The sequence below is a fragment of the Pseudophryne corroboree genome, chromosome 2 (assembly GCF_028390025.1).
Source record: "Pseudophryne corroboree isolate aPseCor3 chromosome 2, aPseCor3.hap2, whole genome shotgun sequence".
Lineage (NCBI taxonomy): Eukaryota > Metazoa > Chordata > Amphibia > Anura > Myobatrachidae > Pseudophryne > Pseudophryne corroboree.
Genome location: NC_086445.1, coordinates 794,997,731 through 795,024,402, shown reverse-complemented (window position 1 = coordinate 795,024,402; position 26,672 = coordinate 794,997,731). Strand labels below are relative to the sequence as shown.

At 46.2% G+C, this 26,672-nt stretch overlaps 1 long non-coding RNA gene across 2 annotated transcripts in view; it reads left to right on the top strand.

Annotated features, from left to right (window-relative positions):
• The window catches only part of LOC135048839 (uncharacterized), a 422,430-nt gene that overhangs the window by 96,878 nt on the left and 298,880 nt on the right, over positions 1 to 26,672 (top strand). The window contains exon 1 of one of the 2 annotated variants that reach the window (XR_010240651.1): positions 1,944 to 2,350. The exons of the other annotated variant lie outside the window; for it this stretch is intronic. This is a non-coding gene — a long non-coding RNA (uncharacterized LOC135048839). Of the gene's footprint in view, positions 1 to 1,943; positions 2,351 to 26,672 lie in introns of those variants that run through there. 2 annotated transcript variants of the gene reach the window in all.

Below are 26,672 nucleotides of genomic sequence, written 5' to 3'. Positions count from 1 at the left end.
TTTGAAAAAAATATGTTTCCTGGTGTGAATCCAGAAATTTTCCTGCGGTGGATTTTCACTCAGACGTTTTCTCCTTTTCCTGCAAGCAGGAGTGGATATGGGCCTGAGATTGGGCTCCATCAAGGTCCAAATCTCTGCCTTGTCCATCTTCTTTCAAAAGCAATTGGCTGTCCTTCCTGAGGTTCAGACCTTTTTGAAAGGGGTTCTGCACATCCATCCTTCTTTTGTGGCACCAACGGCACCCTGGGATCTAGATGTGGTGTTGCAGTTCCTACAATCAGCTTGGTTTGGGCCTCTACTGGAGGCTGACATCAAGTTTCTCACATGGAAGGCGGTCACTTTGTTGGCCTTGGCTTCTGCTCGACGCGTGTTGGAATTGGGGGCTTTATCTTGTAAAAGCGCTTATCTGATCTTTCATGAAGACAGGGCGGAACTTAGGACTCGTCCGCAGTTCCTTACTAAGGTTGTATCGGCTTTTCATATCAATCAGCCTATTGTGGTTAAGGCCCACTCTAATCGTAAAGTGGGTTCTTCCTGGGCGGCTGCCCGGGGTGTCTCGGCACTACAGCTCTGCCGAGCAGCTACTTGGTCTGGGTCGAACACGTTTGCCAGGTTTTACAAGTTCGACGCTTTGGCCTCTGATGACCTCAAGTTTGGTCAATCGGTTTTGCAGGAGCCTCCGCGCTCTCCCTCCCGTTCTGGGAGCTTTGGTACATCCCCATGGTACTAATATGGACCCCAGCATCCTCTAGGACAGGCATTCCCAACCACGGCCCTCAAGGCACACTAACAGTGCAGGTTTTAGTGATATCCAGGCTGCAGCACAGATGGTTAAATCAAAATAACTAAGGTGCTAATTGAGTCACCTGTGCTCAAGCCTGGATAGTACTAAAACCTGCACTGTTAGTGTGCCTTGAGGACCGTGTTTGGGAATGCCTGCTCTAGGACTTAAGAGAAAATAGGATTTTAATTACCTGAAATGGTAAATCCTTTTCTCGTAGTCCGTAGAGGATGCTGGGCGCCCGCCCAGCGCTTAGTTTTCCTGCTTTGGTTTTTTAGTTCAGTTCTACCTGGTTCCTAGGTAAGTTCTGCATTGTTTACTGTTTCAGCTGTTGCTGTGTTTTTCCGACTTGTTAGCCGGGTTTGTCTGTTGTGTGAGCTGGTATGAATCTCGCCACTATCTGTGTATTTCCTTCTCTCGAAGTATGTCGTCTCCTCGGGCAGTTTTCTAGACTGAGTCTGGTAGGAGGGGCATAGAGGGAGGAGCCAGCCCACACTATTAAACTTTTAAAGTGCCAATGGCTCCTGGTGGACCCATCTATACCCCATGGTACTAATATAGACCCCAGCATCCTCTATGGACTACGAGAAAAGGATTTACCGTTTCAGGTAATTAAAATCCTATTTTTTCTTCTCCCTCATGGACAGTTCGTATTCCTCAGATGGAAACAATGTTTGCAACAGGGACGTGCAGTCAGGGGAGGCAGTGCCTCCCCTATCTTTAATTATGAAAATAATACAAAGAAGATACTTATGACACATATTCTGTGTCATAAGTATCTTCTTAATATTATGGCAATCATAAATACCTTTTTAACTTAATGTCAGCGGCACCGAGAGCGGTGCCTCACGCTGGCCATTGTATATGGCCGGAAGCAGGGGGCGGGTAGGGGGCGGGACCAAGCAGAGGGCTGTAAAAGCCCATTAAAAAATCCACAGAAAGCGGCACCTGTACAAGTGCCTCGACTGGCTGACTGGTGCATGGAGCCGCCTGTCATCTGTGGTGCCGCCCCCCTTATGTGTCACCCGGCCACAAGTTGTGCATGACAAATTCCGTGACCTGATGACGTGCTATTGGGGGCGGGGCCACAAATGATAGGCGGCCCCGCACACTAATCAGAGCTGACTTCCCCCGCCACTGCCTTCACCCCAGGGAACCGGCACTGTTCACCCCTCCTGCAGCGTCATCTAAAGGCAGCCGAGCTCCACTGGTGGAGCGGCCGGAGCCAAAGCAACGGGGAGACCACATGGACCGGGATGCGGCCACTATCTTGCCGCCTGCACGCCTCCGCACAGCAACACCGTCGGCTTCCCACCTGCCTCCGTCACCGGATCCATGGGGCTATACAGCGAGGCTCACCCCATCCTGCCACTCGCTCTCCTGCCTGGCTGCTTCCCCTGCTCTGGAGCTGCTCCTCCCACCAGGCATTGGCAGTCCATTTCACACAGGGTCATCATCCAGTGGAGAGAGCACGGGGATCAGGCCTCCTCCAGCTCCAGGCCCACCCCTCCTGCTGAGACCACCTGGTCTGGGCCCAGCTCTGGATGTGCTCCTGACCTAATCCACAAGGTGAGCGGGGAGCTGAGGGGGGTGAACACTAGGACTGCCCTGGGTTCTGAATAGGTATAAAGACAGTTCCCTTACTTCTGAGGTTTAGTGACCACCATCGATGCTGCAGACAACATACCATAAGCTGTGTGGTATGTCACGGTGTGCTGTAATGTGAATTTCGGCTCATACCGTGTGCTGTAGTGTGAATTTCGGGTCATACGGTGTGTTGTAATGTGAATTTCGGCTCATACCGTGTGCTGTAGTGTGAATTTCGGGTCATACGGTGTGTTGTAATGTGAATTTCGGCTCATACTGTGTGCTGTAGTGTGAATTTCGGGTCATACGGTGTGTTGTAATGTGAATTTCGGCTCATACCATGTGGTAAAATATGAATTTCAGGTCATACGGTGTGCTGTAATGTGAATTTCGGCTCATACCGTGTGCTGTAGTGTGAATTTCGTGTCATACGGTGTGTTGTAATTAGAGATGAGCGCCTGAAATTTTTTGGGTTTTGTGTTTTGGTTTTGGGTTCGGTTCCGCGGCCGTGTTTTGGGTTCGACCGCGTTTTGGCAAAACCTCACCGAATTTTTTTTGTCGGATTCGGGTGTGTTTTGGATTCGGGTGGTTTTTTCAAAAAACCCTAAAAAACATCTTAAAACATTGAATTTGGGGGTCATTTTGATCCCATAGTATTATTAACCTCAATAACCATAATTAACACTCATTTTCAGTCTATTCTGAACACCTTACACCTCACAATATTATTTTTAGTCCTAAAATTTGCACCGAGGTCGCTGGATGACTAAGCTCAGCGACCCTAGTGGCCGACACAAACACCGGGCCCATCTAGGAGTGGCACTGCAGTGTCACGCAGGATGTCCCTTCCAAAAAACCCTCCCCAAACAGCACATGACGCAAAGAAAAAAAGAGGCGCAATGAGGTAGCTGTGTGAGTAAGATTAGCGACCCTAGTGGCCGACACAAACACCGGGCCCATCTAGGAGTGGCACTGCAGTGTCACGCAGGATGTCCCTTCCAAAAAACCCTCCCCAAACAGCACATGACGCAAAGAAAAAAAGAGGCGCAATGAGGTAGCTGTGTGAGTAAGATTAGCGACCCTAGTGGCCGACACAAACACCTGGCCCATCTAGGAGTGGCACTGCAGTGTCACGCAGGATGTCCCTTCCAAAAAACCCTCCCCAAACAGCACATGACGCAAAGAAAAAAAGAGGCGCAATGAGGTAGCTGACTGTGTGAGAAAGATAAGCGACCCTAGTGGCCGACACAAACACCGGGCCCATCTAGGAGTGGCACTGCAGTGTCACGCAGGATGTCCCTTCCAAAAAACCCTCCCCAAACAGCACATGACGCAAAGAAAAAGAAAAGAAAAAAGAGGTGCAAGATGGAATTGTCCTTGGGCCCTTCCCACCCACCCTTATGTTGTATAAACAAAACAGGACATGCACACTTTAACCAACCCATCATTTCAGTGACAGGGTCTGCCACACGACTGTGACTGAAATGACGGGTTGGTTTGGACCCCCACCAAAAAAGAAGCAATTAATCTCTCCTTGCACAAACTGGCTCTACAGAGGCAAGATGTCCACCTCATCATCATCCTCCGATATATCACCGTGTACATCCCCCTCCTCACAGATTATCAATTCGTCCCCACTGGAATCCACCATGTCAGCTCCCTGTGTACTTTGTGGAGGCAATTGCTGCTGGTCAATGTCTCCGCGGAGGAATTGATTATAATTCATTTTAATGAACATCATCTTCTCCACATTTTCTGGATGTAACCTCGTACGCCGATTGCTGACAAGGTGAGCGGCGGCACTAAACACTCTTTCGGAGTACACACTTGTGGGAGGGCAACTTAGGTAGAATAAAGCCAGTTTGTGCAAGGGCCTCCAAATTGCCTCTTTTTCCTGCCAGTATAAGTACGGACTGTGTGACGTGCCTACTTGGATGCGGTCACTCATATAATCCTCCACCATTCTATCAATGGTGAGAGAATCATATGCAGTGACAGTAGACGACATGTCCGTAATGGTTGTCAGGTCCTTCAGTCCGGACCAGATGTCAGCATCAGCAGTCGCTCCAGACTGCCCTGCATCACCGCCAGCGGGTGGGCTCGGAATTCGGATTTGGGATTTCGAAGAATGCACAGTTCTTTGCTGTGCTGCTTTTGCCAGCTTGAGTCTTTTCATTTTTCTAGCGAGAGGCTGAGTGCTTCCATCCTCATGTGAAGCTGAACCACTAGCCATGAACATAGGCCAGGGCCTCAGCCGTTCCTTGCCACTCCGTGTGGTAAATGGCATATTGGCAAGTTTACGCTTCTCCTCCGACAATTTTATTTTAGGTTTTGGAGTCCTTTTTTTTCTGATATTTGGTGTTTTGGATTTGACATGCTCTGTACTATGACATTGGGCATCGGCCTTGGCAGACGACGTTGCTGGCATTTCATCGTCTCGGCCATGACTAGTGGCAGCAGCTTCAGCACGAGGTGGAAGTGGATCTTGATCTTTCCCTAATTTTGGAACCTCAACTTTTTTGTTCTCCATATTTTATAGGCAGAACTAAAAGGCACCTCAGGTAAACAATGGAGATGGATGGATTGGATACTAGTATACAATTATGGACGGACTGCCACGGTTAGGTGGTATAAAAAAACCACGGTTAGGTGGTATATAATACAATTATGGATGGACGGACTGCCTGCCGAGTTCCGACACAGAGGTAGCCACAGCCGTGAACTACCGCACTGTACACTGGTTGATAAAGAGATAGTAGTATACTCGTAACAACTAGTATGACACTATGACGACGGTATAAAGAATGAAAAAAAAACCACGGTTAGGTGGTATATATTATAATAATAATACAATTATGGATGGACGGACTGCCTGCCGACTGCCGACACAGAGGTAGCCACAGCCGTGAACTACCGCACTGTACACTGGTTGATAAAGAGATAGTAGTATACTCGTAACAACTAGTATGACACTATGACGACGGTATAAAGAATGAAAAAAAAACCACGGTTAGGTGGTATATATTATAATAATAATACAATTATGGATGGACGGACTGCCTGCCGACTGCCGACACAGAGGTAGCCACAGCCGTGAACTACCGCACTGTACACTGGTTGATAAAGAGATAGTAGTATACTCGTAACAACTAGTATGACACTATGACGACGGTATAAAGAATGAAAAAAAAACCACGGTTAGGTGGTATATATTATAATAATAATACAATTATGGATGGACGGACTGCCTGCCGACTGCCGACACAGAGGTAGCCACAGCCGTGAACTACCGCACTGTACACTGGTTGATAAAGAGATAGTAGTATACTCGTAACAACTAGTATGACACTATGACGACGGTATAAAGAATGAAAAAAAAACCACGGTTAGGTGGTATATATTATAATAATAATACAATTATGGATGGACGGACTGCCTGCCGACTGCCGACACAGAGGTAGCCACAGCCGTGAACTACCGCACTGTACACTGGTTGATAAAGAGATAGTAGTATACTCGTAACAACTAGTATGACACTATGACGACGGTATAAAGAATGAAAAAAAAACCACGGTTAGGTGGTATATATTATAATAATAATACAATTATGGATGGACGGACTGCCTGCCGACTGCCGACACAGAGGTAGCCACAGCCGTGAACTACCGCACTGTACACTGGTTGATAAAGAGATAGTAGTATACTCGTAACAACTAGTATGACACTATGACGACGGTATAAAGAATGAAAAAAAAACCACGGTTAGGTGGTATATATTATAATAATAATACAATTATGGATGGACGGACTGCCTGCCGACTGCCGACACAGAGGTAGCCACAGCCGTGAACTACCGCACTGTACACTGGTTGATAAAGAGATAGTAGTATACTCGTAACAACTAGTATGACACTATGACGACGGTATAAAGAAAGAAAAAAAAATACCACAGTTAGGTGGTATATATTATAATAATAATACAATTATGGATGGACGGACTGCCTGCCGACTGCCGACACAGAGGTAGCCACAGCCGTGAACTACCGCACTGTACACTGGTTGATAAAGAGATAGTAGTATACTCGTAACAACTAGTATGACACTATGACGGTATAAAGAATGAAAAAAAAACCACGGTTAGGTGGTATATATTATAATAATAATACAATTATGGATGGACGGACTGCCTGCCGACTGCCGACACAGAGGTAGCCACAGCCGTGAACTACCGCACTGTACACTGGTTGATAAAGAGATAGTAGTATACTCGTAACAAGTATGACACTATGACGACGGTATAAAGAAAGAAAAAAAAATACCACGGTTAGGTGGTATATATTGTAATACAATTATGGATGGACGGACTGCCTGCCGAGTTCCGACTGCCGACACAGAGGTAGCCACAGCCGTGAACTACCGCACTGTACTGTGTCTGCTGCTAATATAGACTGGTTGATAAAGAGATAGTATACAATACATACAACAATATACTACTATACTGGTGGTCAGGCACTGGTCACCACTAGTCACACTGGCAGTGGCACTCCTGCAGCAAAAGTGTGCACTGTTTAATTTTAAATTAATATAATATTATGTACTCCTGGGGGCTCCTGCTATAACAACCTGCAGTGCTCCCCAGTCTCCCCCACAATTATTATAAGCTTTGCCTTTTATACATTGATGTGCAGCACACTGGGCTGAGTGCACACAGACTGAGTCACACTGTGTGACTGGCTGCTGCTGTGTATCGTTTTTTTTCAGGCAGAGAACGGATATAGCAGAGAACGGATATATTATATTAAAATAAATAAAAGTTAACTAACAACAACTGCACTGGTCACTGTGGTAAACTCTGTCTGACTCTGCACAATCTCTCTCTCTCTTCTAATCTAATTTCTAATGGAGAGGACGCCAGCCACGTCCTCTCCCTATCAATCTCAATGCACGTGTGAAAATGGCGGCGACGCGCGGCTCCTTATATAGAATCCGAGTCTCGCGAGAATCCGACAGCGTCATGATGACGTTCGGGCGCGCTCGGGTTAACCGAGCAAGGCGGGAGGATCCGAGTCTGCTCGGACCCGTGAAAAAAACATGAAGTTCGTGCGGGTTCGGTTTCAGAGAAACCGAACCCGCTCATCTCTAGTTGTAATGTGAATTTCGGCTCATACCGTGTGGTAAAATATGAATTTCGGGTCATACGGTGTGCTGTAATGTGAATTTCGGCTCATACCGTGTGCTGTAGTGTGAATTTCGGCTCATACCGTGTGCTGTAATGTGAATTTCTGCTCATACCGTGTGCTGTAGTGTGAATTTCGGCTCATACCGTGTGCTGTAATGTGAATTTCGGCTTATTCCGTGTGCTGTAATGTGAGTTTTGGTTCATACTGTGTGGTATCAGGTGAAAGGGGCACCAGTACTAGATAGTATAAGGGGTCCTACTACACTGAAGGACACGCCCCCATTTGAGTGGCCACACCCCCTTTTCCGGAGGCACGCGCCTAATTGCAACCTTCACTTTTCCATACCCCCACTTTAAAAATTCCACTTCGACCACACTATATATATATATATATATATATATATATTTATTCTCAGTGCCTCTCCAGCCAATGACCTCACCGCACGTCACTGGTTTGCAATGATATAATTTATATAGATAGCTATAGTCCTCTGTATATACTGTAAGTGCGTGATCAACCCCAGTATTTGTTTAGCCACTAATCATTCCTATGTATGGCATTCTTTAGTTATATAGGGTGTAACCAGAGTACCCACAATCATTTTTAAAAGTAGAATCCTATGAATATATCCAAGGTGCAACTGCATAATTTAAATTTGTTTGCATTGCTAAAGAATACAGCAGATGGTCTTTATAACAGTAAAAAATATGTTTTCGGTTAGCAGAAGGCATTTATACTTAGAGTACTAATATTGAAAATATGGGTAGAATTCTTACATGGATGTAATTATTAAATACGTTTATATAGAATACTGGTTTCTAGGAAATCTGTTGTAGAGACAAATGATTGTTTACTTTTGATCTTGTTTTGAAAGAACATTTTTTATATGTGGATGTGGTTATCTGTTAACCCCTTAACGCAATTAAATCAACTTACATGGATCTATTAGTAACTGCAACTGTTATCACTACTGTCTCCAAATTTCCAGGAAACTTATAAATGATTGTATGAATTGTACCAATATACTTCACTATGACTAAATCCCACATTGGCTGGCTAGTTGCTTTGGACTAATAATAGAGTAGCCACTCTGACTAATCAGAAGGACAGACTGGTCAATTGGTGCCATGACTCATTCTAGAAGTAATTTTGCTCTATCTGTGTGGGTATATATATTTTTTCCACCAAGGATTTACCTCGGATTGCAAGGTTGTAGGAAGACAACACCTTCCTCTCCCCAGCCACCCCATGTACCTGACATAATTGCCAAAGACCACATGAAGAGGATTGTAGGATTTGTAATTTACAGGACTCATCTGATGTTTTGAACTAAAGGGATATTAATTTAAAAAAAAACACAAACTTTTGTATTTTAAAAAAAAAGTATGTACTACATATACTTTTTACACTCCACGGGTTTTGAAGATTGACCCTTAAATTTTTCTCTCTTTTTTTTAAATATTGATAAAGGGTGCAATATAATTCCTCTTACACTACTTATTGACTGCAATTCCTCAAACTCTTAGCTTTCCAATTATAATTATTTATGAGCATTATAAACTCAAAAACAATAAGTTATAGTCAAGTGAAGTACACACCATTATGGGGATTATAGTGCATCAATGACCTTTTAGACTGTACTATGCGTGAATCTGTGCTTAGATACATGTGCTCAGCAGCAGTGCTTCCCTGGAAATGATTCCAATTAAGCCAATATTACAAGCATCCAACTATGGGGGTAATTCTGAGTTGATCGCAGCTGGAACTTTGTTAGCAGTTGGGCAAAACCATGTGCACTGCAGGGGGGCAGATATAACATGTGCAGAGAGAGTTAGAGTTGGGGGGGGGGGGGGGTGTTCAATCTGCAATCTAAATTGCAGTGTAAAAATAAAGCAGCCAGTATTTACCCTGCACAGAAACAAAATAACCCACCCAAATCTAACTCTCTCTGCACATGTTATATCTGCCTCCCCTGCAGTGCACATGGTTTTGCCTAACTGCTAACAAAGTTCCTGCTGCGAATTACCCCCTATGGCAGCATGGTTCCTGCAAGGTATTTATACCAGGGACTTGCCCAAGGTCACCAGGAGTAACAGTAGAACTTGAGCTGAGTTCAGTAAAGCCAGGTACACACTAGACAATGTGTGTACCCAGTGATATTGGAAGCGATTGGTCCCGGTGGCAGGCAGGCTTTGGCAAGTGCATACACACTTGCCGACGATGCCAGCGATGGCGGGAATGGGGGGTAGCATGAGCCATGCTGTATTCAGCTGGCGATGTCATCCAATGGACGATGCGCGGGAGCGACATAGTGCATACATACTAGGCGATATTGTAAATGATGTGTCGGAATCATGCACATCGTCCATGATATCGTCTACTGTGTACCCAGCTTAAGTCTCTCAGGGTCATTACTAACCACTAAGCTACTCCTTCTCCATCATCAATGTCATTTTACGATACAGATACTACATCAGTATTGCATTGCCTATAAATTTAAGCAGTGCTAATAAGAAGCTATATATACCTAATGCATCAATTTCCATCTACTCCTCTAAAATTGTGAGCTCTTTTAGTTATTATCATCTTAACCACCTATTTCATGTCATTGTATATTAGTAATTTGTATCAAGATCTCAGTGTTCAGCATCATATATAATTAAAGGCTAATACCTGTAATAACCAAGTCTGTTTTAGTACGTGTTCCCAGAGTGCACTGCCTTATATTTTTATGCTTTAGTTTGCTACTCCATAGGATAGCGAGCACTTTTGAGCAAATAGAGGTGCGAATTGACCAGGCGAAGGGTGCAAGAAGGGCTATTGTTGCCGGAAGTGCAATTTGCGCCACGGCAAAGGCAAAGGCACCCTTCGTCCTCAAGTGAATTCCCACCTTGATGCAAATTAATTTAAGCTAAGATACACTTTGCTATGGCAGAAATATTCATGAACCACTGCAGTGTGATATCGCTGCAGCTTTATGTTACAAAGGAACAAAATTTGCTGTCTGCAAAATAAAACAAAGCAAAAATAAGATTTTACTCACCGGTAAATCTATTTCTCGTAGTCCGTAGTGGATGCTGGGAACTCCGTAAGGACCATGGGGAATAGACGGGCTCCGCAGGAGACTGGGCACTCTAAAAGAAAGATTAGGTACTATCTGGTGTGCACTGGCTCCTCCCTCTATGCCCCTCCTCCAGACCTCAGTTAGGATACTGTGCCCGGAAGATCTGACACAATAAGGAAGGATTTTGAATCCCGGGTAAGACTCTTACCAGCCACACCAATCACACCGTATAACTCGTGATACTATACCCAGTTAACAGTATGAAATGTAACTGAGCCTCTCAACAGATGGCTCAACAATAACCCTTTAGTTAGGCAATAACTATATACAAGTATTGCAGACAATCCGCACTTGGGATGGGCGCCCAGCATCCACTACGGACTACGAGAAATAGATTTACCGGTGAGTAAAATCTTATTTTCTCTGACGTCCTAGTGGATGCTGGGAACTCCGTAAGGACCATGGGGATTATACCAAAGCTCCCAAACGGGCGGGAGAGTGCGGATGACTCTGCAGCACCGAATGAGAGAACTCAAGGTCCTCCTCAGCCAGGGTATCAAATTTGTAGAATTTTGCAAACGTGTTTGCCCCTGACCAAGTTGCAGCTCGGCAAAGTTGTAAAGCCGAGACCCCTCGGGCAGCCGCCCAAGATGAGCCCACCTTCCTTGTGGAATGGGCTTTTACTGATTTAGGATGCGGCAATCCAGCCGCAGAATGCGCCAGCTGAATTGTGCTACAAATCCAGCGAGCAATAGTCTGCTTAGAAGCAGGAGCACCTATTTTGTTGGGTGCATACAGGATAAAAAACGAGTCAGTTTTCCTGACTCCAGCCGTCCTGGAAATATAAATTTTAAGGCCCTGACTACGTCCAGTAACTTGGAATCTTCCAAGTCCCTAGTAGCCGCAGGCACTACAATAGGTTGGTTCAAGTGAAAAGCTGATACCACCTTAGGGGGAAACTGGGGACGAGTCCTCAATTCTGCCCTATCCATATGGAAAGTCAGATAAGGGCTTTTACATGACAAAGCCGCCAATTCTGACACACGCCTGGCCGACGCCAAGGCCAATAACATGACCACTTTCCACGTGAGATATTTCAGATCCACAGTTTTAAGTGGCTCAAACCAATGTGATTTCAGGAAACTCAACACCACGTTGAGATCCCACGGTGCCACGGGAGGCACAAAAGGGGGGCTGAATATGTAGCACTCCCTTTACAAAAGTCTGAACTTCAGGCAGTGAAGCCAGTTCTTTCTGGAAGAAAATCGACAGAGCCGAAATCTGGACCTTAATGGAACCCAATTTTAGGCCCATAGTTACTCCCGACTGTAGGTAGTGCAGAAAACGACCCAGCTGAAATTCCTCTGTTGGGGCCTTCCTGGCCTCACACCACGCAACATATTTTCACCAAATACGGTGATAATGGTTTGCGGTTACTTCTTTCCTGGCTTTTATCAGCGTAGGAATGACTTCCTCCGAAATGCCCTTTTGCTTTAGGGTCCGGAATTCAACCGCCATGCCGTCCAACGCAGCCGCGGTAAGTCTTGGAACAGACAGGGTCCCTGCTGTAGCAGATCCTGTCTGAGCGGTAGAGGCCATGGGTCCTCTGATATTATTTCTGTAAGTTCTGGGTACCAAGCTCTTCTTGGCCCATGCGGAACCACGAGTATCGTTCTTACTCCTCGTTTTCTTATTGTTCTCAGTATCTTTGGTATGAGAGGCAGAGGAGGGAATACATAAAACGACTGGTACACCCACGGTGTCACTAGAGCGTCCACAGCTATTGCCTGAGGGTCCCTTGACCTGGCGCAATATCTAGTTTTTTGTTTAGGCGGGACGCCATCATGTCCACCTGTGGCCTTTCCCAACGGTTTACCAACAGTTGGAAGACTTCTGGATGAAGTCCCCACTCTCCCGGGTGTCGGTCGTGTCTGCTGAGGAAATCTGCTTCCCAGTTGTCCACTCCCGGAATGAACACTGCTGACAGTGCTAAGACGTGATTTTCCGCCCATCGGAGAATCCTTGTGGCTTCTGCCATCGCCATCCTGCTTCTTGTGCCGCCCTGTCGGTTTACATGGGCGACTGCCGTGATGTTGTCTGATTGGATCAGTACCGGCTGGTTTTGAAGCAGAGGCCTTGCCAGACTTAGGGCATTGTAAATGGCCCTCAGTTCCAGAATATTTATGTGTTGGGACGACTCCTGACTTGACCAAAGTCCTTGGAAATTTCTTCCCTGTGTGACTGCCCCCCAGCCTCGAAGGCTGGCATCCGTGGTTACCAGGACCCAGTCCTGTATGCCGAATCTGCGGCCCTCTTGAAGATGAGCACTCTGCAGCCACCACAGTAGAGATACCCTGGTCCTTGGAGACAGGGTTATCAGCCGATGCATCTGAAGATGCGATCCCGACCACTTGTCCAAGAGGTCCCACTAAAAAGGTTCTTGTATGGAACCTGCCGAATGGAATTTTGCTTCGTAAGAAGCTACCATTTTTCCCAGGACTCGTGTGCAGTGATGCACCGATACCTGTTTTGGTTTCAGGAGGTCTCTGACTAGAGATGACAGCTCCTTGGCTTTCTCCTGCAGGAGAAACACTTTTTTCTGTTCTGTGTCCAGAACCATCCCCAGGAACAGTAGGCGTGTGGTAGGAACCAGCTGTGATTTTGGAATGTATAGAATCCATCCGTGCTGTTGTAGCACTTCCCGAGATAGTGCTACTCCGACCAACAACTGCTCCTTGGACCTCGCCTTTATAAGGAGATCGTCCAAGTACGGGATAATTAAAACTCCCTTTTTTCGAAGGAGTATCATCATTTCTGCCATTACCTTGGTAAAGACCCTCGGTGCCGTGGACAGTCCAAACGGCAGTGTTTGGAATTGGTAATGGCAATCCTGTACCACAAATCTGAGGTACTCCTGGTGAGGATGGTAAATGGGGACATGTAGGTAAGCATCCTTGATGTCCAGGGATACCATGTAATCCCCCTCCTCCAGGCTTGCAATAACCGCCCTGAGCGATTCCATCTTGAACTTGAATTTTTTTATGTATGTGTTCAAGGATTTCAAATTTAAAATAGGTCTCACCGAACCGTCCGGTTTCGGTACCACAAACAGTGTGGAATAGTAACCCCGTCCTTGTTGAAGTAGGGGCACCTTGACTATCACCTGCTGGGAATACAGCTTGTGAATTGCCTCTAGCACAGCCTCCCTGCCTGAGGGAGTTGTCGGCAAGGCAGATTTGAGGAAACGGCGGGGGGGAGACGCCTCGAATTCCAGCTTGTACCCCTGAGATACTACTTGAAGGATCCAGGGATCCACCTGTGAGCGAGCCCACTGATCGCTGAAATTTTTGAGGCGGCCCCCCACCGTACCTGGCTACGCCTGTGGAGCCCCCGCGTCAGAGGAAGCGGGGGAAGAATTTTGATTCTGGGAACTGGCTGACTGGTGCAGCTTTTTCCCTCTTCCCTCGTCTCTGTGTAGAAAGGAAGCGCCTTTGACCCGCTTGCTTTTCTGAAGCCGAAAGGACTGTACCTGATAATACAGTGCTTTTCTTAGGCTGTGAGGAAACCTGAGGTAAAAAAATTTCTTCCCCGCTGTTGCTGTGGATACGAGGTCCCAGAGACCATCCCCAAACAATTCCTCACCCTTATAAGGCTCTATGTGCCTTTTAAAGTCAGCATCACCTGTCCAGTGTCGGGTCTCTCATACCCTCCTGACAGAATGGACATTGCATTAATTCTGGATGCCAGCCGGCAAAATATCCCTCTGTGCATCCCTCATATATAAGACGACGTCTTATGTTCGCAAAATAGTATCCCTGTTTGACAGGGTTACAGACCACGCTGCAGCAGCACTATCTGCAGGTCTCAGTCTAGTACCTGAGTGTGTAAATACAGACTTCAGGATAGCCTCCTGCTATTTATCAGCAGGTACCTTCAAAGTGGCCGTATCCTAAGACGGCAGTGCCACCTTTTTTGACAAACGTGTGAGCGCCTTATCCACCCTAGGGGATATCTCCCAGCGTAACTTATCCTCTGGCGGGAAAGGGTACGCCATCAGTAACTTTTTAGAAATTACCAGTTTCTTATCGAGGGAACCCACGCTTTTTCACACTTCATTCACTCATTTGATGGGGGAACAAAACACTGCCTGCTTTTTCTCCCCACACATAAAACCCTTTTTTTAGTGGTACTTGGGTTAATGTCAGAAATGTGTAACACATTTTTTATTGCCGGGATCATGTAACGGATGTTCCTAGTGGATTGTGTATATGTCTCAACCTCGTCGACACTGGAGTCAGACTCCGTGTCGACATCTGTGTCTGCCATCTGAGGGAGCGGGCGTTTTTGAGCCCCTGATGGCCTTTGAGATGCCTAGGCAGGCGCGGGCTGAGAAGCCGGCTGTCCCATAGCTGTTACATCATCCAGCCTTTTATGTAAGGAGTTGACACTGTCGGTTAATACCTTCCACCTATCCATCCACTCTGGTGTCGGCCCACAGGGGGCGACATCCCATTTATCGGCATCTGCTCCGCCTCCACATAAGCCTCCTCATCAAACATGTCGACACAGCCGTACCGACACACCGCACACACACAGGGAATGCTCTTAAAGGAGACAGGACCCCACAAAAGCCCTTTGGGGAGACAGAGAGAGAGTATGCCAGCACACACCAGAGCGCTATAATAATGCAGGGACTAACTGAATTATGACCCTTTATAGCTGCTTATAGTATTAAACTGCGCCTAAATTTAGTGCCCCCCTCTCTTTTTTACCCTTTCTGTAGTGTAGACTGCAGGGGAGAGTCAGGGAGCTTCCTTCCAGCGGAACTGTGAGGGAAAAATGGCGCCAGTGTGCTGAGGGAGATGGCTCCGCCCCTTTTTCGGCTGACTTTTCTCCCGCTATTTTCTGTATTCTGGCAGGGGTAATTACCACATATATAGCCTCTGGGGCTATATATTGTGGTTATTTTGCCAGCCAAGGTGTTTTTATTGCTGCTCAGGGCGCCCCCCCCCAGCGCCCTGCACCCTCAGTGACCAGAGTGTGAAGTGTGTATGAGGAGCAATGGCGCACAGCTGCAGTGCTGTGCGCTACCTTGGTGAAGACTGAAGTCTTCTGCCGCCGATTTTCCGGACCATCTTCATACTTCTGGCTCTGTAAGGGGGACGGCGGCGCGGCTCCGGGAACGAACACCAAGGACGGGTCCTGCGGTTGATCCCTCTGGAGCTAATGGTGTCCAGTAGCCTAAGAAGCCCAAGCTAGCTGCAAGCAGGTAGGTTCGCTTTTTCTCCCCTTAGTCCCTCGTTGCAGTGAGCCTGTTGCCAGCAGGTCTCACTGTAAAATAAAAAACCTAAAATAAACTTTCTTTCTAGAAGCTCAGGAGAGCCCCTAGTGTGCATCCAGCTCAGCCGGGCACAGAAATCTAACTGAGGTCTGGAGGAGGGGCATAGAGGGAGGAGCCAGTGCACACCAGATAGTAGCTAATCTTTCTTTTAGAGTGCCCAGTCTCCTGCGGAGCCCGTCTATTCCCCATGGTCCTTACAGAGTTCCCAGCATCCACTAGGACGTCAGAGAAAAACCCTTAAACTACTCAATAAATAAAAGCAATATGGGATAGCAGCGTTAGTTCTACCTACAGTATTACAGCATAACATTTTTTAAGTGTTTCCATTTATTGCACTGCAGTACAGTCTCTCCCATTTCTTTGGGTGCTTTGATAAGTGATAGAAAACTGTCATCATCACTAATACTATTGTACTATTGAATTATAGAGACAAAAAATGTTAAAATGAAGATAATGGCAAACTTGTAAACAACCTAAGTTAGATGCCACTAAGATGCATTATAACTTTTTGCCACTAAGATACATTATATAGACAACAAGAATACAAAAGATATTGATATTGCTACTCAATATACTGTAACACACTAAAGGGACAATCCTACATACCAAAGTTACTGCTTAATATAATGAAAGTCCTATACAACCTACTGAACGTCATAATCAATGTGGTGAAGGTACTACTTAACAAACTGCATGTACTACCTAACAAACTGAATCCTGAAGCCAGTATACATACTATATACAGATATTTATCAATCTATTATTAAGATTCTATCCAAAAACTGATGGTAGGACCCATTAGTTTTAAACTGCAATTGTGAGGTATAATTTTCATTTTTCACTGCCTGAAAAGTTAAAGCTAATAAAGCTGCAGGAAGGCGTGACTATAAGAAAAAGTATAAGCCCAGGATGCATAGTGGCTATCCAAAGAGGTAGGAGTGTTGAGACAATGAGAGGAAATATGCAGCAGAGACAGGGCCACCGAGAGCGGCCATTGGTCTGGGTACTAGGAGTTATGGTCACACCACCTAAAAAAAAGTTAGAGAAAATAGTATCTGCAGCACTGGCGGCTGCACAGGTAATGCCAGGCAGTTGCACAGGGAGGCACATAGGGGCACCCCTCAGCAGTGCTGCCTTAGTATCTGACCTGGGCCCCTCCAACAAGCCAGGGTCCGTGTAACTAGTACCCGATATCCATACCATCTCTGCAGGGGTATATCTAGGGGTCTGAGCGCCCCTGGCAAAGTAAGTAACTGGTGCCCCCCACCTCCCCCACCCAGGGAAGGGGGTTACAGATAGGCTGAGGTCAGGGACACTGAGGGAGAATTACAGGGAGAGTGTGGGTAGGGACAATGAGGTGGAGGGCTTACAGGGAGGCTGAGGTCAGGGACACTGAGGAGCAATTACAGGGAGGGTGTGGGCAGGGACACTGAGGGGGAAAATACAGGAGTGTGCGGGCAGGGACACTGAGGGGGAATTATGGGGAGGGTACGGGCAGGGACACTGAGGTGGAATTACAGGAGGGTGTGGGCAGGGACAGTGAGGGGGGAGTCACAGGAGTGTGCGGGCAGGGACACTGAGGGGGAATTATGGGGAGGGTACGGGCAGGGACACTGAGGGGGAATTACAGGAGTGTGCGGGCAGGGACACTGAGGGGGAATTACAGGAGTGTGCGGGCAGGGACACTGAGGGGGTATTATGGGGAGGGTACGGGCAGGGACACTGAGGGGGAATTACAGGAGTGTGCGGGCAGGGACACTGAGGGGGAATTATGAGGAGGGTATGGGCAGGGACACTGAGGTGGAATTACAGGAGGGTGTGGGCAGGGACAGTGAGGGGGGAGTCACAGGGAGGCTGAGGTCAGGGACACTAAAGGGGATTTACAGGGAGGGTTTGGTCAAGGACACTGAGGGGCAATTACAGGGAGGGTGCGGGAAGGGACACTGAGAGGGAATTACAGGAGTGCGAGGGCAGGGACACTGAGGGGGGAGTCACAGGGAGGCTGAGGTCAGGAACACTGAGGGAGAATTACAGGGAGGGTGCAGGCAGGGACACTGAGGAGGAATTACAGGGAGGGTGCAGGCAGGGACACTGAGGAGGAATTACAGGGAGGGTGCAGGGAGGGACACTGAGGGAGAATTACAGGGAGGGTGCAGGCAGGGACACTGAGGAGGAATTACAGGGAGGGTGCAGGCAGGGACACTGAGGAGGAATTACAGGGAGGGTGCAGGCAGGGACACTGAGGAGGAATTACAGGGAGGGTGCAGGCAGGGACACTGAGGAGGAATTACAGGGAGGGTGCAGGCAGGGACACTGAGGAGGAATTACGGGGAGGGTGCGGGAAGGGACACTGAGAGGGAATTACGGAGAGGGTGCGGGCAGGGATACTGAGGGGGAATTACAGGAGTGTATGGGCAGGGTCACTGAGGGGGCAGTTACAGGGATTTTGCGGGCAGGGACTCTGAGGGGGAATTACAAGGAGGGTGCAGACAGGGACACCAAGGGGATATATGCACACAATACACATACAGTTTAAAACCCCTACAGTTAAAAAAAACCCTCTAGGTACGATGGCACTACATGTCCCAGCAAATCCAGTTGACAAGGTGTGCTGGGACTTGTAGTCTCAACACAGCTCAACAGGCAGTCACTGGTCTAGATACCTCTCCATACAGAGCTCTTTGTAAGCTGTGATACAGACTGCCAGGATAGACCATGCAGTGCAGCTACGGTACCGTAGAAAATGTACAGGTGTGCTCATGCTGCACTGCTGACTGGTGCTGATTGTAGTGCCTTGTGTTTGGTGACAGACTGTGTGGGACCAATGAGAAGGGGAGCGGTTGAGGAAGAGGAGGTGCCTCGCCCCTCCCCATACTTGGAAGTGCCTCACTCCCTGGCTATATTCACCATCATTGTGACTGTAGTCACAGAGAGTGTCAGAGTGCAATACGCTTCTGAGAGTCTGACAGTGGATGAGCACTGCATAGGGATGTACTTGGTCAGAACTACTATGTCATTCTACCCCCAGGCGCAGGTGGCACTGCCGGGCGGTGCCCCCCCCCTTCCTGGCTGGAGCCCCTGGCAAGTGCCATCCTGGCCAATAGGAAGATACACCCCTGCATCTCTGCGCCTCTGAGAGTGTAAAGTGTAAAAGTCGTGTTAAGTGTAAGGGTGTGTGAAACAAAAAGTGAGAGAGAAATAAGAAATAGACAAGCATGAACATACAGTAGATACAAGCAGGTAGTGTGGACCTAAGCAGACAGCAAGAGAACTATACAGAAAATGTGAAAGAAAGAAATAAGAAGTGAGAGACAGCCAAGCTGCATTTGAGAAACAGAGCCCAGAGAGACAAGCTGCATTTGAGAAACAGAGCCCAGAGAGACAAGCTGCATTTGCGAAACACAGCCCAGAGAGACAAGCTGCATGTGAGAGATTAAGCCCAGAGACACAAGTTGCAATAAACCAATTGCTGAGACTTTGGAGCCAAGTGTATGCGTGCCTATCTTCTGCAGGCGAAACAGAATCCTGCTATTTGATGAGTGATAATTTATTGCACACACAATTTTATTTTGTGTGATAGACATTGCTCCTTATACATATAACAGAACTTAAACTGTACCATTTATGTAAAGATTTGGTTACATGCATAATCTCCAACTATGGGCCCTAAGTGTGTGCACAAAGAATCAAACAACACGGGCTGCAACTGTCAGTCACTTTATTAGTTCTGTAACATTGTTTGTCTCTTAGGCATTACCATCCAGTATCAGGAATTGCTCATCTATTTACAGGGGACTTTCCGTAGAAAAAATAGAATTGGGAGTGTATAATTTTATGCATCAATAACAAAGTAAATGTATATTGAAACATTGAGTAAGTCTGTAGGTATTCTTGCAAAATGTTAAGTAGGCCTGTAGGATTATTGATAAATACTATTCATCTGTGAAGAGACAGTAATGTTATATTTTCTGTATAGTCAGTTAAGTAATACTTAGTAGAAATTGTTATTTATGTGAATGTGATATTGCATAAATGAAAACTTTATTTAAATGTTATTTGTGAACTTCTTGATAATTATTTAAATTGAAGTGACCCATTGTAATCACTATTTGGGGTCATTAAAAAATAAACAAAAAAAATGCTTTTACCGACTTTTTGTCTGTATTTCTGTCTGAGTCTGGGAGCGGTTAGTGCGAGCCTCGCTGCTGTGCTGTGTTCAAACTGAAATCTAAATTGCAGTGTAAAAATAAAGCAGCCAGTATTTACCCTGCACAGAAACAATATAACCCACCCAGGGGTGCAAGTATGCGGGTACGCTCGGGTACGGAGTACCCTTAAGAATTTGGCAGCAGGTACGCAGTACCACCTGCCACACACTTTGCCATTACCACAATTATAATGTGCCACAAAGCAACAAGACCATGGTGCTTGGCAGCATGACGGCTCCTCCCACTTTGTCAGGGTTACTGGGAATGCGACAGTGGCTGTATTTTCCTGTTATAATAGTGGCATTACTATATATTGTTATTAAATTGGGGGCATTACTATATATTTCTATTATACTGGAGGCATTACTATATATGTTTAGCCTTGCCTCCAGATTCCCCCCCAAAAAAGGGGCTGTCATGTGGCCACGCCGCTAGTGTAATGTAGCCACTCCCACTAGCAGCATGTGGCCACACCCTCTCACAACAAATGACCACGCCCATTTTTCGTCACTCAGTACCACTAAGAAAATATTTCTACTTGCACCACTGAACCCACCCAACTCTAACTCTCTCTGCCCCACAGTGCAACATGGTTTTACCAATTAGTGTACTTTTTTGGTTTGCTAACAAACCTGAATATGCAGGAGAAGTAAGCAGTAACAAGTGGCGTTTAACATCTGCTGAAGTAATACGTTGGAAGAAATTGGCAACACTTATTCCTGTTTCCATCTTGATATATCTGATACCCAACCTTATTTTACTTGCACTGTCCATGTACAGTGCAAGGTGATTCAGAAATGGACGCTAATAGCTTTGCTGCTGCTTCTTTGGGAGCAGCAGCAATTTTAAAATGTTACTGCCACAGGAGGCGCCTAATGCCAGCATTGCAAATCTGAGAGCTGCATCAGAAGATGCAGCACTGGATAAACATAATGACCATCGGTTGTGATGTTTGCATCGTCGGCCATCTAAGTAATAATCAGGCTACTTAGATTGGCCACCTTGTCTGCGCTGCTGAGGCCAGAAAACCTGCTTCAAAAGACGTAGACACTGGCTTTGGCACTCCCAGAAATCAGGGGTGTCTGTTTTCAAGAATGCTGCCCAGCGCCAACCCAATCAGGCTGTGGCATAGGGGGCACTGCATACAATGATGAAGTCCACCCTCCATATAAGTTGTAAGAAAATGATCGGGTTTGCATACAACTATGGGGGTCATTCCGAGTTGTACGCTCGTTATTTTTTTCTCGCAACGGAGCGATTAGTCGCTAATGCGCATGCGCAATGTCCGCAGTGCGACTGCGCCAAGTAAATTTGCTATGCAGTTAGGTTTTTTACTCACGGCATTACGAGGTTTTTTCTTCGTTCTGGTGATCGTAATGTGATTGACAGGAAGTGGGTGTTTCTGGGCGGAAACTGGCCGTTTTATGGGTGTGTGTGAAAAAACGCTACCGTTTCTGGGAAAAACGCTGGAGTGGCTGGAGAAACGGAGGAGGGTCTGGGCGAACGCTGGGTGTGTTTGTGACGTCAAACCAGGAACGACAAGCACTGAACTGATCGCAGATGCCGAGTAAGTGTGGAGCTACTCAGAAACTGCTAAGAAGTGTCTATTCGCAATTTTGCTAATCTTTCGTTCGCAATTTTGATAAGCTAAGATTCACACCCAGTAGGCGGCGGCTTAGCGTGTGCAAAGCTGCTAAAAGCAGCTTGCGAGCGAACAACTCGGAATGACCCCCAATGTGCTAAGCACCAAGTGTTCCGGGACATTTCTGGTCACAGATGCCAGACTCACTCCATAGCCAGAGCAGAAGAGAACTGCCATAGCCAGTAAAGACATTGCTAAGTGCTATATTTGTGGCTATATGCATTGACACATTTTGGAGCTAAGATGCAAAGAGTCCCCAATAGACCCCTTAATATTTGACATTATAAATGCCTCAGTGATTGGTAATATAGGGGAACAAGCCTAATATGCATATGATGTTTATACCTGTGACCAAGTATTTGAAGCATAATTTCCTTTTCCTTATATGATACCATTGATAATAGCATCTTTAAAGAACCAATAACATAAAAGGTTCAAAAGTCGCTTTCAATGGAGTACAATAACAGTGTGTACAGTCAGTGGCGTCACAAGGGGGGTGTGGGCCGCAACCGTGTGTCACCCACCGAGGGGTGACACCAAAATGCCGGCTCAGTTCAGCACTGTTACTTTATGTGCAGCACTCGGCTCCTGTCACTATGTAGGAGGCGGCATTGCAGAAAAAGCACTCTGCGGGAGACAGCACGCACCTCACGAACCCCCCAAGTGACAAAAACGGAGGTCGGGAAGGGAAGCCCTGCCCCCTCTCGAGAAGCCCCACCTCTTTTTCTGGCGGCGCCGCACCAGGTGTATAAGGCGTAAGTGATTGGTAATATAGGGGAACAAGCCTAATATGCAAATGATGTTTATACCTGTGACCAAGTATTTGAAGCATAATTTCCTTTTCCTCACATGATACCATTGATAATAGCATCTTTAAAGAACCAATAACATAAAAGGTTCAAAAGTCGCTTTCAATGGAGTACAATAACAGTGTGTACAGTCAGTGGCGTCACAAGAGGGGTGTGGGGGGTGTGGGCCGCAACCGTGTGTCACCCACCGAGGGGTGACACCAAAATGCCGGCTCAGTTCAGCACTGTTACATTATGTGCAGCACTCGGCTCCTGTCACTATGTAGGAGCCTGCACTACAGAAAAAGCACTCTGCGGGAGACAGCACGCACCTCCCGAACCCGGCAAGTGACGAAAAACGGGGGTCAGGAAGCGAAGCCCTGCCCCCTCTAGAGAAGCCCCACCTCTTTTTCTGGCGGCGCTGCACCAGGTGTATAAGGCATAAGTGATGCCTCTGTGTACAGTACGTATCAATACAAACCACAAACAAGGAATAATGAATCATCAGACCAATGTGTATGATAGACTAGCAAAGACAAGATAAACATAATGGGAAGTGGACATCGGGGTGAGGAGAATGGCAATCCTTCTGAGTCATCAAACATCCATTAGAGCGACTTTACAAGTATTTACTAAAATTCTGCATCAGTGTTTTAAGTACAAGCCAGTGGCAGTGGTAGAAGATGGGATGCAGGTCAGATATTGGTACATATGGAGCATATGGGTTCTCTTCCCAGCTCACTCGCCCCATAATTGTCCTTCACTATAGTGCCTCCCACTGTCACCAGCTCAGGTACTGGCCAATTACTGAATGTTTCCTCCTACTGTAAGTATACTTAGACATGTGAAAGTGGTAAGGAGGAGTCAGTAATACATGGAGGGGGAAGTACAGTGTGAGAGGTCAATAAAGACCAGGTTACATGGAACAACCAGGCAACAAACTGAAATTTGTTTTAATTTTTTGCAAAAAAATGTAGCTATTACCTGATGCCTTGCATTATTCTGCTGCTGCAGGCAAAGCATCCCTGCATTTGATTGCTTTTGACTTCATTAGAAACACTTCAAGGATAACTAATTGCAGATCTTGAGAATATTAAGTAATTCAGTCCTCCCATTTCAGCGACCTATATAAAGTCATTCGGCCTTTGGCTTTGCACTACTATATGGCTCCAAAATCCCTCTGTGACTCCTAATGTCCTTATAATTTACACCAGGGAGCATATTATCCCATATATTACAAGTCAGTACAGAACTCCAAGGGTATAGAAAGGAACAACACTGCAAGACTAATGCTTTCATATAGAGCAGGTGACTATAGGATAATGTGTTACATCTAGACAAACCATTTGATAATAATAAAAAAAAACCTTTGCCTGTCCTGTGTCCCTCTATCCATCTAACCAAATCCTCCTGCTCCCTTCTGTAATTTCTACCCTCTGATCTAGACTGTATAATAATATAGAACGCTCGCCAAAGAATAGCTTGTCAAAAACAGGCCCTCATTTTTCAGCCCCTTGCATAAGACTTTGATGAAAACAGCAGCCCCCATATTTGATGACCTAAAAGATAGCAGAGGACTGTTGTATAGCAAATGAGCAGAAGAGGGGGAAGGTTTCATTGTATCATAGACGCCGTCTGCAGTGAGCAGAAAGTGCTCTCTGGTGCCTAATGCAATACACATCACAGACAGAGCTAGAGGAAATTACAGCTGACACCCATTCTGCTCGGTGTTAGCGTGCAGAACACAGCTACTGTGGTTTCCTAACCCTCATGATAATTAAAGGTATAATGTGTTTCTCATCCTCTCTTCAGTGTGCTTTGAAACTGCTTTTCACCTTTCTAAGGGCTGGGAGATTTCTACTCCGCTTATTGGAGTGATGCTGAATTGCTCTCATGCAAGGTACAGATAACTTTACATCGCCTTCAGTTAGAACTGTATTTTACATATATACTGTAGATGTTACAGGCTCGTCATTTGCAATTAAATAATCCAGGCTGTTTTTGGCTTGCTTTTAAAAGAACATGAAATGATATAATATTTTATTTAGAGGGAAAAAGTAACATTATGGGATAGATTTACTAATGAAAATATTACATTCCTACTAAGGGGTATATTCAATTAAAGTCGGATCCATTCCGACATGTATTTGTCGGAATGGATCCGACAACCCATATTCAGTCTCATCTTAATTCAACTTTTTCAAGTCGAATTGAGATGAGGGACGCAGAGGAGGAGAAGGGGGGCGAGCCGCGGGGAGACCAGCGGGGGAAAGCCGGCGGGCATGCAGGGGAGATCAGCACTACAGTAGCGCTGCCGCAGGATGTCACTCAGCCGCCCGACCTCACAGCAGTGTCCACCCGGCTCCAGCAAGCGTGCTGGAGCCGGGTGGAAGCTGCCGTGAGGTCGAGCGGCTGAGTGACATCCTGCTGCAGCGCTACTGTAGCGCTGATCTCCCCTGTATGCCCGCTGCCTGTCCCCCCGTCTCCCTGCGGCTCTCCCCCCTCTCCTCCTCTGGGTCCGCATCTCAGTCTGACATCTTTTGATGTCGGACTGAGATGGTCGAAAAGGGAACACAAGCACGTGGATCGGCAGCTATTCCGCCGATCCACGTGCTTGTGCTTTTCGACAAGTCGAATGCCTTGACTTGTTGAAAAGCATTGAATAGGTCAAATCACGTTTCGACCTTAAAAAGTTGAAAACTGCCGTCTTCGACAGACGGCAATTTTCGACACCAATTGAATATACCCCTAAGTGTCCCAGTTTTGGTACATAGTCCCGATATGAGCTGGCTGGAACAGTCCAGCTGAGCACCTTTGTCCTGACTGCTCAGATGTTGGGAGGTGTGTCTCCACTTTTACTCACCATAGGGAGCAATTTTGGGAGTAGAGGACGGGGTTTGGAGAGAGGGTTGCAAATGCCCCTTAGGGACAAAGTACCCTCCTCCCCATCCTAGTGTACCTTTTGGGGTAAATGCAGAGCTGAATGCAAGTCTTGCGTGTTTTAGCACTGGCCATGATCCATAGATGAATGTGTCTAGTGTAATTGCATCTGTCTTCTTCAGGCATATTTTTGCACCAAGGATAGGGCTGGTACAAGTGCACACTGATAATGATGGCTGCAAAACCAAGTGTACAGATGAAAACTGGTCTGTGGACACATTGCATGAGTTATGATAGCCAACTAGCCTTCAATTCTGCATGGCTGAGCCGAATCTGACTTCAAACGTGTCATTTACAGGTCTACTACTTTGTTTTAATTCTTTCATTTGTTGGAGCAGTTTCGTGGCTACCTGGTGCAATGTTCAGATGGACAAATAGGATAGGAACATACAATTTTTTTTTACCTTTTGCTTTATCAAGGAATGTGGAGAATGAAGCAAGACACATTTTCCACGCCTGCACTTGGTGACTTTTTTCAAGAAAAATGCACATGCACATTTATTAGCATTTTTGTTAGAACAGCATCCAGTGAATGTGGAGGTGTATTATGGCATTTTTAGTTAGATATTTGAAGTGGTAAAGTGCTGTAAATACTCCTGGAGAAAGAATTCTGTATGGATGTAGCCTTAGCCTTGTAGTGCTGATTATTGGCTAGACTTTATGTGATGGCTGAGGCTTCTCTGACACAGCCTCTGTCACCACTAACAGAAACATTGGTGACAGTATATTGCGCACAGAAGAAAGACAGAAGAAAAGGGTTGTTTTGTTCTGCACAGGATATAATTATAATAAAATACAATTCTGCTGCATGAAAATACCAACAATATGTCAGTAAAGGCCTCCCAATTAAGGGATGCCACTCAATACGTGGTTGGTGGTGCGCCCAGAGACAATATAGTAATAGTAGAAACTAATGAGGAAAAACATAGACTCTTTGTTGGGGCACTCTTACAGTTATTTTTAAAAAATATAACTTTTATTCTAAATCAAGGGCGTAGCCACCATAGGTGCAGGGAGTGCAGCTGCTATAGGGCCTAGAGCTGAGAGGGGGCCACCTTCCCTATAACAGTTACATGTGTTATATACTTTTTTCACCATTGTGTGGCATATAGGGGCAAACTTTTGCCTTGGGGCCTGCAAT